The sequence below is a fragment of the Sinohyriopsis cumingii genome, unplaced genomic scaffold, assembly GCF_028554795.1.
Source record: "Sinohyriopsis cumingii isolate HCF-2022 unplaced genomic scaffold, ASM2855479v2 utg000160l, whole genome shotgun sequence".
Lineage (NCBI taxonomy): Eukaryota > Metazoa > Mollusca > Bivalvia > Unionida > Unionidae > Sinohyriopsis > Sinohyriopsis cumingii.
This window is the reverse complement of record NW_028315873.1, coordinates 10,787,146-10,806,012: the sequence shown is the minus strand read 5'-3', so window position 1 is coordinate 10,806,012 and position 18,867 is coordinate 10,787,146.

Below are 18,867 nucleotides of genomic sequence, written 5' to 3'. Positions count from 1 at the left end.
ATTCCAGGTACCTAGCTTGAGAATTGAAGTCTTCTTTTTTATTTTTATTTTATTATTTCTTGGTGAAATAGTTGAAGTCCGCTTGTCAGGTATTCGCGTACCTTAAGCCTTACGCACCCAGCAAGGCAGGCGAACTGTGGCGGGACGGCACCTTATTGGCTGGGGGCTGCCCAGTTTGAGGCGGTCGGTAGCTGTCCAGTGAAACATGTTGGTCTCTCCCACCGTCAGAAGCAACCCCTGGCGTCTGGCTCTACGCCAATCGAGCGGTGACTTATAACCGGCAAACTGCCGCTTCCCGTGTTGTGTCGAAGCTATGGAGCGAAGCTGGATTGTCCTCTCCAGGGCGCAAGCCTGGGCAGGGTGATATGGAGAATCAACTGTTGCCCATGCAGCTGATCCCCCCTCTCCACGCAGTTGATGGATCCAAGGGAAAGGACAAGGCGATACGTCATGGCACCAGCTGCGTCGCAGGAGTTGCCGAGATGACACTGAAATCAATGCCAAGTCGCCTTAGGGACTCCGTCTCCAGATTTTTTTGTTGGGGATTACTCCCTTAGCCTGTCCCCTGAGAGGGTATAGTCGCAAGCAGCGAAGGTTTGAAATCGGAGTTTACCTTCACCTAGATGGGTGACCACCCAAGGTTAACGAGCCCATCTGCCCCAAGCATCTGGTTTTGAGGCGCCAGAAGCTCGCCTGTCATCCCTTCTCCAGTCAGTTTAAACAGGTTCCGCCACTCGTGAAGGCCTGGAGCTGGATTTGGTTGTCAGAGGCTCTATCAGACGCAAGCCATTGGGAGATTTCCAAGGGAAGTGGGTGCGTATCTCTCACAACCGCCCCCGGCGATGACAACCCTTGAAACCCAACTCTTACTAATACAACCAATGTAAAAGTGTAACATCAAAATACTTACTAATACAATCAATAGAAAATTGTACCATCAATATGCTTACTAATAGAATCAATAGAAAAGTGTACCATCAATATACTTGCTAATAGAATCAATAGAAAAATGTACAGTCAATATTCTTACTAATATAATCAATAGAAAGTGTTCCATCAATATACTTACTAATAGAATCAATAGAAAAGTGTACCATCAATATACTTACTAATAGAATCAATAGAAAAGTGTAACATGAATAGACTTCCTAATAGAATCAATAGAAAAACTCTACCATGAATAGACTTACTAATAGCATTCATATAAAAGTGTACCATGAAGAAGGGGAGGCTTACTCCCAGATGAAAGTTTAAAATGATAAACCTGCCCTATAATTCTGACCAGTTTTGGAAGCTTTGCCTGAGACAAAATAAAACCTGCCCAATAATACTGACTGGTTTACAAAACTATTAAAGCTATACAATAAACCTGTCCATAATACTGACTGGTTTTGGAAGCCATTCAAGTGACATAATCAATATGGTTTTCTTTTTTCTCAGAAAATAGATCTGTCATTGTTTGTGTGGGTAGCGTTGAATATCAAACTTTCGCGTGAAGTGGTACGACATACTTGACCATTACGAATCGAAATAAAGGATTCCTTGTGGATGAATTGCGGATGATACCCAATACCTGAATTCAAGTCCAGATTACTAATACCTGTTTCAACGCAGTTTGGTCTTTGTCGTAATTGATCTCGCATACAAAACACCTCTGAAGTTTTTTATTTTTAGTTGTTTAGCAGCATCACGTAAATCAAAATTTGATGCTGGAGCGTCTAACGAAGTGATCCTGGAAGCCTCAGACCTCTTCCCCAACGAGATCCGGGTAATCTTTTCCTTTTTTATATCTTTTTCCTGTTGCTTTCTTTAGAGCCATAGTATCAGCGGCTCCAACAGCATCTAACACAGCTGCTTTTGCTATGGCTGGAGCGGCAGCAGCTATTAACGCTGGTATGCAAGAAGTGGAAAAATACCACCTGTTTTAACCATGTCCTTGATGGCACTCGGAGAAAGAACAAGTTGAACTCCAGCTTTTTATTTCAGTGCATTATTGAAGTATTTAATTTGATTTTTGGTTAATGACAGTTTATTTGGACCACCACTAGAAAATCTGATCTTGTTTTAACGTTTTTCTTGTTCCGCAGTTTTTTGTTGAATTTCATTGTAGTTTTTTCACCTGACCGGGAGTCAGAGTGACATTAACATGACTGTATGACATTATATGATAAGTACTTGCCACGCTCCAAATAATGATTATAGATTTTCAGTGGTGCATCAACGACTCTCATTCGACCACTACCAATTTCAAGTAACATTGCTTGTCACTAAGTATAACCGCGATTGCTCTGAAATTAACACCACCAGCATTCACGCTGGCTTTAAAGTGTATATCAAAATCAGATTGCTTCGATAAATCAAGATGCTCCAGCGAAAAATAATAGATCGGATACAAAGTACTAAAATCATGTTGTGATATTTGGAAACCATTATCTACATTTTGATCACGCCCCATTAATGTCATCAAACGATGATATACACGTGGCATATGATTTTGTTCATAATTTAGTAGTATATTTTCCGTTGGTTCTTGTTGTCCGTTTATACGCAAAGAAACCTCTCTAACATCTTGTTGGTCAAATATCATATCAGAGTACGTTTGTGAGTTTAATCGATTATGATTTTGCAGCGCAATAAAAATATGTAGCGGTACAGAAACACTTTGATCTGATGATATATGCCATGTAAACCGGTTAGTATTAGTTTGTATACTATCTGTGTGTGTGTTGTTAATCACGACAAAAGAGGCGTACCACCTGTATCCATGAAAGAAAGCAATTTTTGTTCTTCTGCGATGATTGGAGTCATTACCGGCATCCACAACGATAGTTTTTTTAGTACTGCTTTACCAACATCACCAATAGTTCTCCAGTGAGCATAGTTATCATCACCTTTACTCACAAAAGCAACCTTGTGTCTAGCTCCAAAGATAACTTTTCTAACATTTCTACAAAATCCAAAGATGTTTGATAGTGGAATAGCACACGAAAACTTTCTCCTCCCTGTAATCAACATTGATCGGCGTGTTGCAAATCCCAAGTTGAAATTTGGGTTAGCACCATGAACCACTGGCCACACATCAGCATCAGCGTTATTGGCATTGTTTCTTGGTCGTCTTGTATTATACGGATCGCTTTCAGGGTAATCAGAATTATCTTTTACAAACATCATCGTGGGACCTGCTGATCTTGTATAATCATCAGAGTATCTTGCCAACCCTATTATTGTTGTAGCAACGTCTACATCTTTCTGAATAGATTCGATATTTTTTCCATCAATCATATAATTGGCACTATCAAATAATGACATAATACCATTGTTGAAAAAAACAACTTTTACTGCATCTCCATATTCAGCACCATCCGTTCTTATAATTTCACCTTCTACCTCAATAAAAGCCTCAGCGGGTAGAAAATATATACTTGTGTCATGAACTTGTAGTTCAATTCTTCTTTCACGTTGATCGGGTGTTCATGCGTCATAGGAATAAAATTGATAATGACGTACCGATTCATCCTTACGGACAGTTGCTTCCATGTCAAATGCTTCGTCGGATACACGCTTGAACATTTTATTATAAATATTTTCGTCTAACACGAGAATCATCGTATTCGGGAAATCCCGCTCCCTGATATTAAACTTGAAATATTATTCATTGGTTCGCCCGAGTCCTTGATCTGCTAGTGCTGCTAGTCTCTGTTTTGCAACTTGATTTATTATTTTACTGACGTCTGTGGGCATAATTTCAGTACTTGGTCGTTTTACTGGTTGTGATTTTCGTCTTATTAATCGTGCTAGTCTATCCTTGATTGCCGAGAACGCCTTACCAGCAACATTGACAATTGTACCAGGAGTTTTTTCACGAACAATATCAATAGCCTTCATCGATAAATGTTTTGCAATAGGTGCTGCTTTTAGGGTTATCCATGTAAATAATCCCCGTACAACATCACCAAGTCCATCTCCGTAAAATACCTCGTAGACTGGTAATCGTGAGTTTACTACTCTGACAGGTACTGATTTGCGATGATTATTGTGTACAATCATCTTATTTTATTGAACATTTATCTAACAACTAGTCACAGTAATCATCAACGAGTTCATCAATAAGTTCTCGGTAAACACCGATATCCATAATATCACCTTGAAATAATCGCTGACAAATATCTTTCGTTATTTCTGGTGAGTTATTTCCGGCACGTTTTCCTCCTATGAGAACTTCTAACCGTGAAACATCATTGAGGATATTATCAGGACAAATAAGATTATTTCCCAAACCACTACCAGTAGCGCTTTGAGGATCATCATCATCCTTTCCTGCTAACATCTGTTCCCATTCTCATTTAAACTCCTCACTTTGTTTCTCCATTTTGGTAAGTTGTCAGGCGTATAATCGCTGCAGAGTAAATGATTTTGCTGCGGTGAAGAAGATTGTTGTTGTTCTATCTGTTGCACAGGTGGAGGAAGTTGATATGAAGGTTCCGGCTGTTGTTCTATTGGTCCAGTCTCTCTTTATCAAGTCTTTTTATTTTTTCAACGTTCATCGTATCTATAATCATTATTTTTTACTTGTTTTATGTTGTAATATATACGATATACCCATTTAATAAAATTGTCATTGTTTGTTTTTTCATAATCGGGTTTTAAAATATCAGATTTATTAAATATACCGAATAATATTTTTCCGGGTAAATCAGCTTCTTCAGTATTTCTAATATCTTCGATAAACTCCTCTCATAATTTTGCAATCGATTCAACGTTTCCTCTTCCTGATTTAGGTTTAGGTGTAAATCCTGTTCTCAGGTCGGAGACTTCAGTACGAATTTTTCCAATACCCTCAAGTATTTCTTCATCGACAGGTGGAGGTTGACCTGCAGCAATATTATTTGGAAGTTTTCGTAAAATCCCTTCTTTATTTTTTAGTTCGTTCTGCGGTTTTTTCAGTTTGTTCTGCGGTTTGCTTTAATACTGGAAAAATACCCTTTTTCCTCTTCTCATCCTCCTCCTTAATATCTCCCCATACAATTATTTTCAGCAGCCACTGCACCTTTTTCAGTAGCTGTAGTGACGGGTTTAAATAGTTTTTAGTGTCTTCTTCGTACTCAACTTGTCCTTCCTGCTGCGCTTGTAAGTTTTTTCTAAATGAATCAGAAATTTTTTGATTGATTCTAATTGTTCTCGAGCTATTCCTGCAGTATGAGATTCCGGATGTACCATTATTTATTACAATGTAATGATTTAATTACAGCAGCAGGAAGGGCGCAACCTCATATATATGTAAACAAAGTAATACTTTTTTCGTATGATGTTTTGTTTTAAGCAAATTATATTTTAACCAAGTGATCTGTTCGCCCTTCCTGCTGCTTTATTGTATGTGTTAGGTCAATACATTTATTGACGTTGATCAATGTTACAAACTTTATGTCTCTTGTACGATATAACGAAATTAATGGAAAAACCAAAGCGCTCTCTGTTACGGATCACTGCCATTTCACCTCTATCTGCGTAGGTTCGAGTCTCGGATTCGGCCAATGTGGGTATGTGGGAAAGCTTGCCAGTAGCTTCTCGAGGGTCGGTGGTTCTTTCCGGGCATTTACCCGGTTCTTCCTCCACCATTAATACTGGCCGCCACGTATAGACTATTGTGTGCTGAAAAATGGCGTTAAACTGGACAACAACAACAACAACAACAATGAATGGTATTTGAACAGGAATTATTTTCTTGAAGGTCACAGTAGAATTGGATCGCATTCCACCTTGGGGAATCATTCTCTTCATATACTTCTATTAGTAACAGTAGAAGAGCATTTAGTATCAGGAACCTTTAAATAAACATGGCGAATATATATCAGTTAAATTTCCTATGGCTTGGGGAAGGCGTGGCCGATTAAAGGCGTTTTTTTTACATACAGTTGCCAAACGTTGCTAACTTAATTTATGATCACTGCATGAGAACAAATGCACTTCTGAGTACATGTTGTTCCCCATAAAATATCGTGACAGATTTATGAAAAACTAGGAAGTTAACCTCCTTGCTTTCTGTTTGACAGCAGTTTTAGTAGGAATGATCAATTTGCGACAAACATATTAATTATATCAAACAATAATTTTCGTGCCTAAAGAATAAGTTAAATGTCACAGAGCCTATTTTCACTGGATGATACAGTTCGAAAAGTGGCAGTATGATTTCACAAATTTAATATGGTTATACATCTTCAGTCCAAACAGCTAGCTTCCTCAAATAACTGAACTGAATTGCCCCTGCTTCACAACGTGACTGCATAGGAACGTCAATGTTGGCGACATTAGATGTATCCGGTTTTTTATAGACCTTTTCTGCAATTTTAAAAGTATTCAGCATTGTTGAAGTAACAAAGATAGATATAGCTATTTGGATACCTACCCATTATTATTACATAGTTCTATATCAAAACTACAAACAACACTTATTTATCTAACAAAGAGAAATTTGATTCAAATGTTGCATTGACAGATTCTAAAAAGGTGTAATCTTTGGTAGTGGATGTTCATTCAAACGTATGTATGTATGTATGTATGTATGTATGTATGTATGTATGTATGTATGTATGTATGTATGTATGGATGAATGAATGGATGGATGGATGGATGGATGTACAATTTAATTTAGCTTAACAGCATAGCAGTGGTGTTTCGGGTCTTTGTAGGTTGCTTGGATTTTATGAAATGGTTCGATGCCATTTCACGATTAGGCGAGGCTGCGAAACGGCAGTAAGCAGTTTTAATATTGACTAATGGTGATTTAAGGGCATAACGTAAAAAGGACAATTTCAATTTGCTTGTAGTCGCATGAAATGAGACCACGTAACATTTGAACCACAGATCGTTAGGTATCGATGTGTATGCATTTTTTAAAAACTTCAATGCATGGATTTCTTTAATTAGATAATACAAAATATTTAGAAGCTAATTTATTTGAAGCCAGTGAAGAAGTGACTAAAGTAACTTAGATGAGCTCAACGTTGCGCATGCAATAAGATGTAAACCGTATTAGAATTTCATCGACAACCGTACCTCGTGTCTTTAATTTATGCAAATAACAAATCCTTTGGTAATTTGGGACTGGTGGTAGATTGAAAGCATTTTGTCACTACGAGTTTCGATTTTCCAAATGTTCCGGTCATCTTGGATTGAGTCGATATGGGTGTCACTGAAACTTAACAGCTAAAACATACATTACTTAACATTGTGGGTTTCATCAAAAGTACCAAGTTTGTTTCGTTTTTAATTCAGAATCGTTGAAAGGATGACATCGGTTGAGTGGTGACAGTTTTTAACACGGAATATTCAAAGATCCATCAAATACGTCTCAGTGATTGAGAAAGATGGCGGAGAAATAATTCATTATCTCTGCTGTATATATGGTCTAGATTAAAAGTAGTTTTAAATTCAGGATATTAAACATAATGGTATGACAAGATGTAACACTAAAATCCTGCACTCCAATTAAATAGAACTTAATCGAGATTGACACAAATTCCAGAATATTGCAATAATATGGCATGAACTAAATGCACAGCTAACGTTTCCAAATTGACGAGGAACTTTAGTGGAATCCGGAATATTATGTCAAAAGTATGGTATAAACTAAAGGTTTATCGGTTTAAACATAACTCAGGAATATTATACAAAAATATCCTACATTAAATGTCGTCCTAAATGTACGAGACTCATAAGAAAATTATCGAAATCCAGCAAAATAAATTTAAAAAATTGCAAGTGTTAAAACAAATTAAGAAATTTAAAAAGGAGATAAAAACTAATAGGTACTGTAAGAATCATGTTTGTTTATTAATCGGTTCCAGGTAAAACATATTTGGATTAAAGTTACCCCTCTCCCTCACTTCCTTAAATGATTGATTTTAATAAAGTGAACAACAATAAAACAGCCAGTGTTTTTGTTCTGCTTTGCTGTCTATATTCGTGGAGAATAACAGCTCTCATAAAGCATATTGCCAAATCATACAAATCCTAAATTGTGCATTTTGCACGCAATGTGCATAATAGTTTATGAGATGGCTAATAAACCTGATTTGTGTCTTGCAGTAGTGTTGAAAATTGGATTCGTATGATTTCCTCTGACGCCGATTTTCGTTTTCATTTATGATTAGCTCCAATCTGCTGTCAAAATCTTGACAGATTGGCCCCAGAAAAGACAACTTCTATATTTCTCGACAATGCAGTACATAAACTGTATATATCAATCTTGGGCATGAATTTGATTCAGAAGTTTTTATTAATGTAATTGTTATTTTTATAATTCAAACGTGTATTATTTTAATTAAAATTAAATTTGCTTACTAAGAATTGCAATAATGTTTGCATTGCACAAGTGCATTAAAACGTTTCGTCTTATGTTCTTATTTTATGCCAGAACGAATGGAATGAAAAAGTAACACATCTTAATAAAAACATGTTTGTTTCTTTGTTCCAATGCGCACTGCTCCCTCCGCATCATTTTATTGTCGACACCATTTCAGTAGCAGAAGTGATAAGAATTCGCCATTATCTCATTAATTTATATTTTGATACAAAGTATTTATCCTTCAAATTCCTGTATATTCAGCGGTTATTATAGTCAGGAAATGACATTATATCTCTTCGTGTTACAATTGTAATAAAATGGCTCAGCAGTTAATGGTGGTTCAGCATGAATATCGAGATACACAACAAAACAATTCTTATATATATCATGTTGTTTTGCCTTTTCGAACAATAGTACATCAAAAATAAGGAATGACATATGACATTGAATTTCAAGTTGACATGATAACATTTGTCCTCTGGTAAGCAAGCAAAGATGAACCTAAACCTTGTGGGTTTGGCTGGTCAAGATTTGTTGACATTGAAAGTAAGATTTTAGAAAAATGAAAGGTTTGAGAGTTTATCTTACCGGTAACTAAAAACGCAGTGTCATTTGTTATTTATTCATGGAATTTTAGTACTTTTATGGACTTCAGTTTGTAAAACTCATTACTGAAATTAGCACCTGACAATTTACTGCGAATTGAGAGCACATGTCGAGAGCACACGTGAAAATCCAGAAAGTACTATGGTTCTTTCTAACCTGAAGCTGTCATCAATATGTCTATACTGATAAGTATAGGTTTGATCACGAGCAAACACATCATTTTTACACCACTCACCACCAGAAAACACACTACCTTTACACCATTCACCACTAGGAAGCACATTACCTTTATACCACTCACACAAGCAAATACATTACCTTAACACCACTCACCACTAACATGCCAATTACCTTAACACCATTCACCACTAGTGAGCACATTTATTTTTCACCACTCACCACTAGCAATCTCGTTATCTTTACACCACTTACCACTAGCAAGCATATTACCCTTCCACCACTAGCCACTAGTATGCAAATTACCGTTACAATATTCATCACTAGTAAGAACATTTACACCACTCACCCGCCATTAGTAAGCACAGAGCCTTTATACTTCTAATCACTAGCAATCGTTTTACCTTTACACCATTCAAATTCACTTGAAAGGTTAGTATATATATATATATATATATATATATATATATATATATATATATATATATATATATATATATATATATATATATATAGAAACAGTTGGCCCCCGCGGGAAGTTGCTTCTGTGGGCACAATAGTGTAGGATGAGCCAAGTGCAATCAGCCTCCTATCCAGCAGAACCAGATAGTGGTTCCGCGGCGAGCACTACACCTGGAAAGGAGAGTCTGTGAGAGTTGCTTTACTTTCCTTTGGCGAGAGGGAAGTCAGGCCCAGACCCCGCACTCCCCCACCCCACCCCCGAAACTGGTGCCAAATATCATGCTCTGCATTTGTTATGACTCCAACAGCAAGTAAGAGAGAGGAATCTTAACGTCGGGACAGCGCAGGGTCAATATACTCCATGCCCTGGCTTGCGTCCTGATAGGTCATTCCTGTCTCGCTACGGTGTGAGGAAACAAAATGGAAGCTGACAGTTTACGGGTTATAATTATCGTGTCCCACTGGCCGACTACCTCCCGCATCAAGCCGGGTAGTCCCTTGTCAGTTAGGGGTTGACCCACCATCGTCTTTCTGCTCCAGTGGGTATCTGGAGCTCAGTGTGTTGCTCAGCATCACAAGCAGACGGTAATTTCACACCATACAAAATAAACAAGAAACCAATAAAAAGACTTCAACTCCTCGATTCGCAAGCTGAAATGTGCGCACTATGTGCAAAGGCATCTCTGACATCCTCAGGTAGGTGGACGACACCAGGAAGACGGCCATCGTCGATAGAGAACTAAACAGACTAAATATCAGCATAGCTGCAATCCAGGAAGCTAAGCTCACCTCTAGCGGCTCCCTCAGAGAGAAAAAGTACAGCTTCTTCTAGAAGGGTCGAGAGTCTGATGATCCCTGCCAGCACGGAGTGGGCTTTGCCACCAAAATCAAGCACCTGGGCTCAGTTGAGCCTCCCACAGTGGGAACTGAGCGTCTCTAGTCCACCGACCTCACCACTGCTGAAGGTTCTGTCAACATCCTCAATGTCTACGCCCTCACCCTCACGTCTTCAGAAGCCACAAAATACCAGTTATATGGGCAACTGGACGAACAGATCAAAGAATGCCCCAAAAACGAACCAAAATTCCTCCTCGGTGACTTCAATGCCAGAGTAGGTGCGGAGTTCGAGTCATGTATTATCCTGCCTTGGATATCATGGCACTGGAAAGACCAGAGAAAACGGTCAGAGACTGCTGAATCTGTGTACCTACCATGACCTGTGGGTCACAAACATTGTCAAGTGTAAGCCACAACATAAAGTGCCATGGAATCACCCTAGGTCTCATCGCTGGCACCAGCTCAACTTGGTCATCACCAGGTTCTCTGCCCTTAACAGCTTCCTCTCCACCAGAACCTACCACAGTGCAGACTGCGACTTCGACCACGCCCTCGTGAGCAGCTGTTATTCCTACAGCCACACTCTACACCGCTCAAAACCAAAAGGACACATTCGTATAAACACTGCGTAGATGTATGTCCCCTCCAAGGTGGAGGAGTATGCGTCCACCCTGGGCCAGGTTCTCCAGGACCTGCCAGAGCACGATGCCACAGCCAAGTGGAACGCCATGAAGTATACTATCTACAGCACAGCCACGTCCACGTTTGGTAAGAATAAACGGCCCAGCCAGGACTGGTTCAACGCACACCTATCAAGGATAGAACCAATAATCGAAGACAAACGAAAAGCCTTCACAGTTTACAAAAAATTCCTTAATGAATGGACTTTTTCTACTCCCGGAAGTGCCCGAAGCAACACCCAACGCATCGCTAGAACGAGTACTGTCAAAAAATGTGTGAAGGAATCCATCACAGTGCCGAGTCCGGAAACATCGAAGGTATGTACACTGGCATCAAAAAGGCTCTAGGCCCTATAGTGAAAGGGGTCGCCCCCTGAATTCTCTGACAGGAAAGAAGATCACTGACCGTGAGCAACAGATGGCCAGATGGGTTGGTCACTACTCAGAGCTATACTCCCGAGAAACGTCAGTCAAAGATGCGGACCTTAGCAGTAAAAGGAAACTGTTCACCATGGAGGAGCTTGACAAAGTACCCACCTTAGAGAAGCTCAGCAAAGTAATCGACGACCTCCCAAACGACAAAGCACCAGGCAGTGACAGCATCCCGCCAGAAACTATCAAACGTGGGAAATCAATATTGCTTCAGGAGCTGCATGACCTACTCTTCCTTTACTGTGTAGAAGAAGCAGTCCGGCAAGAATATGCGAAACGCCACGATTGTTACCATTTACAAAAACAAGGACGACCGCAGTGACTGAAATAATTACAGATGGATCCAGCTCCTGAGCATCGGTGACAAAGTGCATGCCCTCATCATACTCGACAGGCTTCAGCTGCTGGCGGACCGTGTGTACCTAGAATCCCAATGGGGCTTCAGAGCAGGTCGACGACAGATATTACGTTCTCCCTACGACAACTCCTAGAGAAGAGCAAAGACCAAAGTCAACCACTCTACATGATGTTCATCGACTTCAACAAGGGTTTGGACCTGGCCAGCAGGAAGGGTCTTTTTGAACTTCTTAGTAAGATCGGTTGCCCCCCAAATCTTCGCACCATGATAATCTCTTTCCATGCAGATATGAAGGGAACACTCCTGTATAGTGTATCCTCCTCAGCCTCTTTCCCATACAACCGTATCTACACACCATGTCCGACGGGAGGATGTTCAACCTGGCATGAATGCGCTCGAAGACTATAGTGCGGTCAGGGCTCATTATGATGATGCAGATGACGGAGCTCTTGTGACCCACACTGACGATGCTCTCCAGAGACTAGGAGACCGTTTCGCTGATGACTGCAAGTAGTTTGGGCTCACCATCAACCTGGAAAAGACAAACGTCAGAATGCAAGATACCACCATTGCCACTTCCATCAAAATTGATGGTGTCACCCTGGAAGCAGTAAACACATTTACGTACCTGGGTTCAACCATCAGCAACACTATCGCATGATGCGGATCTGGACAGAAGTCTTGGCACTACTAACGAAGAGGGTGTGGAAAACAACGCGCTGACAGAGCACACCAAGATCCAAGTCCACCAGGCTTGTGTTCTCAGTACCCTTCTATATGGAAGTGAGACCTGGAGCACCTACATGAGGGAAGAGCGCCGGCTTAACTGAAAATCAGCTGGCATGACAGCGTCCCACACATTGAGATCCTTCAGCGTGCAAGTAACCGCAGCATGTACTCTCTGGTAAAAGAACGCCGCCTAAGATGACTGGGACACGTTCGACCAATGGAGGATGGAAAGGCTGCCAAAGGACATCCTATATGGACAGCTGACCAGAAGGGTCGGCCGCCCCTCACTCCGTTTCAAGGATGTGTGCAAGAGGGATATAAAGGCATGTGACATTTTACTCGACGGCTGGGAAGTGCATTCCATGGACCGAGGCACCTGGATGCTGACGTTAAGCAAGGGCTTATCAGTCGCTGATACTAGGAGAGGCCAGTTAGCGGCAGAGAAACGTGAGAGAAAGAAGAGCTCTTGAGCAACCCCAGTAACTCAGACTTCCCAGTATATCAGCACCAACCGCAATAGGGTCTGCCGCTCGCGTATAGGCCTGCACAGACACAGCAGACAATGCCATCAACCAGAGACAGACGACACTTCAAGGGCATTATTCGCAGGGTCTCTTGAGACTGAACCGCCAATAATGATGACGATATACTGATTTTTCCCCAACACTTATGTTCTCCCTTTAAGAAAAAATACTTTTCATTACAAATATCGTAAAATTCATAACAGCTGTCTTGAAGATTCTGACACGATCGTTTACGTGAGGAAGGGAAACCGTGTCAGGTGATAAACACACAGTAGACTTAGGTCCTATCGATCAGACTGACACCAGTCGTAGGAGGTGACCTAGTACAGTTTAACATTGGTTCTGATACTACTTTGTGCTGGAGCGAGAATTCCCGAATAAACAAGTATTCTTGAACTTAATCGTGTCAAAATTATTTCAACAGCTTCATCAAGGACACAGGTTACCATTTATATAACTTCGACAATATATCCGACTGATACACCATGATGGTGATGGCGGTCGTGATTCCTACACCCCTATCATTAGTTGCTGCCGCAGGTAACCAGCAGCAAACTTATACATGCGTTTCTATTTCAGAATCAACGGAGTTATTGGTGATTTCTTTTTCCTGTTAATGTTCTTCTTTGATTACTTTTTCATGTCGGAAACATTGATGGTATATCATAGTTGTTCTATTAGTAACGTGATTGTTTTAACTTCGCGATAATACATAGCTATTTGAGAATGTGAAGGTCCAATTAATCCATGAATGTTCTACATGCTCATTAAAAACCTTCATTCAGCAACCTGCGCTCTCCAACAACATAAATGTACCGGAAAGGATCAAATCAGGTTGACAAGCCAGATGATGCATGAATGTACATTTTAACCTCCGACTATCTAATCGGGTTTAGATTTTCCAATGAAAAGTAATAAGGAAAGTCATACTGGAAAATTTGCAGACCTGTGTTGATGTTTTGATTCCAGTAAACCAGTGTAGCTTGCGATAAACACCTGCGACTGGATTGTTGTAATCGATGCAGTGCAAAGTAAATGTTTGAATTTGGGTTTGTACTTTGTACATCAGCGCAACCAGCATCAGGTCTCTCAGGCATAACAGGGGTTTGTGGGAACCTTAATAAGGACTCAAACATCATTGTTAAGTACGCGAACCATCCATAACCTATGCGGTAACTTGAGAGTCCTGGAATCGTTGTGGCGATGTCACCATTGTTGCGAGTTGATTAGATTTTCTTTCCATTTCTGAAATAAAGTGCGCTGCTAAATATAACTCTGATACAATTGTTCTAAATCCAGCATTCGAATCCAGCTTGATAATGGTTATTGTTGACCTGTATATGTTATCCCTCAATTTCCGAAATGGACTTACATGAAGCTGGTATAAATATAACTTGTGGAAAACCATGCACATTATAAATTGCATGAAGTTGGTACACACACTTCTGTGAAACCGTGCACATTTATTGCTTACATGGCATATAGTGATGGGCCGACCATTGATCATCTTTAAAAAAATAAGTTGATAGCTATGAAAGCTAAGCAGTCAAATAATTGTTCAGTTAATCGGAAACAAGGATGACACAAATCATTTTTTAGAAGCCAGGTATTCACTTAATTCACTGTTTTTGATAAACTAACATTTTCTGAACAGTTGTAGATTTGTGTTATGTCAAGCAATGATTTTTGATAATTTTCGTTTGTTTGTTTGAGGCATTTTTGAGCAAAGTCAGGTCTGTTAGACAGGTATAGATATATGGTAGCACACTGCCTAATAAACAGGGAAGGAGTTATCGATCATCAATGATTCTGGCTCATTGGTCTGATGGAGATGGCAAAATTGCTGGTTGTAATACGGTTTTTTGTTTACCCCAGGGCCAGGTCAGATTGGAAAGCTTTTAATGCACAGTCTGTTTTTGGATGGGAAATTGTGTTTGCATCTAATAGCAAAAGTTATTTGGTTCGTAGAATTAAATGTGTCACTTAACAATTTGTATGGGAAGCCAGTAGAAGTTTGTAGAAGTGATACATTTGAAAGAGATGGACCAGCAATATTTATACCTGTGCAAAGAATTAAGTCAAAGTTTGTTTATGAATACAAAATAATCAAAAGCAAGAAAATTATAATTGTCTGCCCTCATATTCAATAGCTTGTGTGAGATAAAGAGATTTTTAGATATGCAAATTAACAGGACATTATAACTATTTATATGTTTAATGGACTAGTGTCAGTTTCTAAGTGTTTACATTTTTGTTTACGTGTCATGAATTAAAACATTGTGATGTAAATGACTAAACATGTAGGACTTTAATATTCAGATCCTGATTAAGTAAATGAAGTATTATTCAGCTGTAAATTTGCTGATGTAGATAATATGCTTATTGTTAGCTTCTTAAAGGCAAATTGTGCTTTTGATGTGCACTTTCCTTGGAAATACATATCTATAATGTCTGGTTTTTAAATAACTAAAGCCATTGAACAGTTAGTTAAAATGTTAATTGTTACAAGCAATTTTTTAAAAAAATTGCACCCACGCAACTTTTGTGTGAAACCATGCGCATGCATTACTTTCATGGAACTGGTACACGCACAAAGCTTGTGTGAAACCATGCACATGTATACATTACATGAGCTGTTACACACATAACTTGTGTGAAATCATGCACGTGTATGACTTACATGAAGGTGGTATATAATGAATACAATTAAAATAAAGGGAGATAAGACCACATTGACTAAATTCTCGCAATCTTAAAAATGTCATGTACGTTGAGCATAGATATGTTTTTATCTTTTATATTAAATTATGTACAGATTGGAAGCTGACTATAGTAGAACTGCATTCAGAGAGTGATTGTTGTTTTGCATAACATCAATTTTTCTTGAAATTCAACTGTCTAGAATTTTAAATCCTATTTTTTTATATTCATGAAATCATGTGTTTACTTTGCAAATGTATCTTGTTTAACAGTAAATAAAAGAATTTCTTTTGTGTGTCTCAGTAGTTTAGATTTTTATCCAATTGTCAGTGTCATGTTTGACACATATCAATCATCGGAAGCTTAACCTACTATTAGGCATTGTTGAATTTTCTGGTTGTTGAGTTAATATATATGAAAAAATTTTTATTGTTTTGTTCCAACTGAAATGTACAATCTTTTGATCAAAATATTAGTAAAAACTAAACAAGCAAAGCATGCTCTTATTTACTTTCAGCGATGGACAAACCACATATAAGATAAGAATTCTTTATTTCAGACTACAAAGTCCATACCTCTAAATTAAAATATAAAATATAATTATAAAGTAAAAAACATTGTAAACATAAAAGAACATATATATCATACATACAACTATACAGATACATTTAACACAAATAATTGTGCCATGAAGTGTTAAGAAAGAATTTGAATGAACGTGTTTAATTATGGTCTTGCAACTGTATATCAGTTTCATAAAGCCGATCAGCCATAGGCAGTTGTTTTCAGTTAACAAAGATTTGGAACACAAATTACATAAAACAATAAAAAGTAAACATTTTATTTAGTTAATCGTATGTATATCGATAAAAGAGATCATTTATGTCATTTATGTTCATTTATTAACATTTTGACCCAGGGAGCAAACATATAGCTGTATAGGAAACAAAACAGAAAATTTGCTCTCCGCCTGAATTTAATCGATTATTGTTTGTGTGAAACGGATCATCGGCTATGAAGTTAGGGCCGATTCACATCACTAATGGCACTGGTGCACACAAAGCTTGTGTGAAATCATTCACTTGTATAACTTACATGAAGCTGATAACAAAAACATTGTGTGAGACTATGCACATGATAACACACAAAATGTAATGAAACTGTGCATATGTATAACTTGCATGAATGAGGAAAAAGTAAAGGACCATTATTGCTATTTAAGCAATGGGGCCATATAGAGGATTATTAGATATAGAAGTACCTTGGTTTCTGCATCATGCTACTCTATTTAAACACGTTTATAATCCTATATTTGAATTTTATTAATTACCGTCGATTTTACATGATTTGTATTCCATAATTGTTATGATAAGGCAATGCTTATGTTGAAATATAAAATCCAAGAATCACAGAAATATTCTCTCAATAAAGTAGTCACCAAGCAAATAACTCATTCAGAACTTAGAACGAAACATTCATTGACTTCAAGAGATGAAATTGATTAATATGTCATTGACTATTTGTTAGATATTTTTGGAAATATCATTATTCATGAAATATTTTTCCCAAATGATGATTGCTTTTCTTTAATAGCTATTTAGACCCTTTGTTGTTCTCTTATAAATATTGGTCATTATCATGTATAAAGATATATCGATTAACATAATGTTTGCGATTCGCATGTTGACTGTAGATTTTGATGTAATGATTGCAATAATTGTTTTAAACTATTGACTATTTGTTATTGTTATAATTTTTCACTTTTATCTGGATTTCTTGTAGCTTTACTGGAAAAGTCCCGTTAAACTAATCTCTTTGGTAGACCTAACTATAGCATCTGTTCATAAGTTAAATGAAGCAAAGTGGACAGACTATTTAAAGTCTGTAAGCATGTGACAAAAAGCTTGCAGTTTAGTTTGGATTTAATATCATTAAAGCCAAATTGTCAATGCCTTTTATTTTTGTAAAGACAACTCAACTGTTTTTTATAGTCTTTACAGTGACTAAAGATAAAACTTTCATCTTTTTGTTATGTAAAGATATTGTAAAGGTGATACTGATATATTTTATATCTTTGCTTGTATTTAAGTATAACTTAAATATTTGAAAAGGCAACTTTTCATACAGTGATAGGAACAATGCCTACTATATGTTTATCACCAGACACGGCCTACCGGCCTCACGTAAACCATCGTGTCAAACTCTTCAAGACAACAGTTATGAATTGTGCTCTCGTTGCAACACAAATAAAAAACAATTTCTCAAAGGAGAACATTATTGTTTTGAAAAAAACCTGATTGACTATGGAACCTCTCATTGCACCAAGCCACATATAAAAACTAAACTTTCGAGTGCGTTTGAGCAGTGTAAAGGAAATATACTTGCACGTGGTGAGTATTGTAAAGGTAATGTGCTTGCTAGTGGTGAGTGGTGTAAAAGCAATTTTCTTAATACTGGTGAGTGGTGTAAAAGTAACGAGGTTGCAAGTGGTGAATTGTGTATAGATAACGTGCTTGTTAGTGATAAGTGGCGAAAAGGTAACGTGCCTGCTGGAGCAGAGTGGTGAAAATGTAATGTGCTTGCTAGTGGTGAGTCGTGCCAGGTAAACACTATTGATAGTGGTGATTGGTGTAAAGTTAATGTGCTACCTAGTGGTGAGTGGTGTAAAGGTAACGTGCTTATTAGTATTGAGTGGTGTAAAGGTAATTTTCTTGGCAGTATTGAGTAGTGTAAAACAATATGCTTACTAGTGGTGAATGGTGAAAAGGTGCGGTAATTGCTAGTGATTAGGGCTGTAAAGGTAATGTACTTGCTAGTAGTGAGTGGAGTAAATATATTGTGCTTGCGTTTGGTGAGTGGTGTTAAGGTTACGCTCTTGCTAGTGGTGAATGGTATAAAGGTAACTTGTTTTGCTGGTGGTTAGTGGTGTAAAGGTGCAAGGGAGAGCATAACTGTTTGGAAAAAACTTATACTTCTCAATGGAACGTAATGTGATTGCTAGTGGTAAATGGTGTAAAG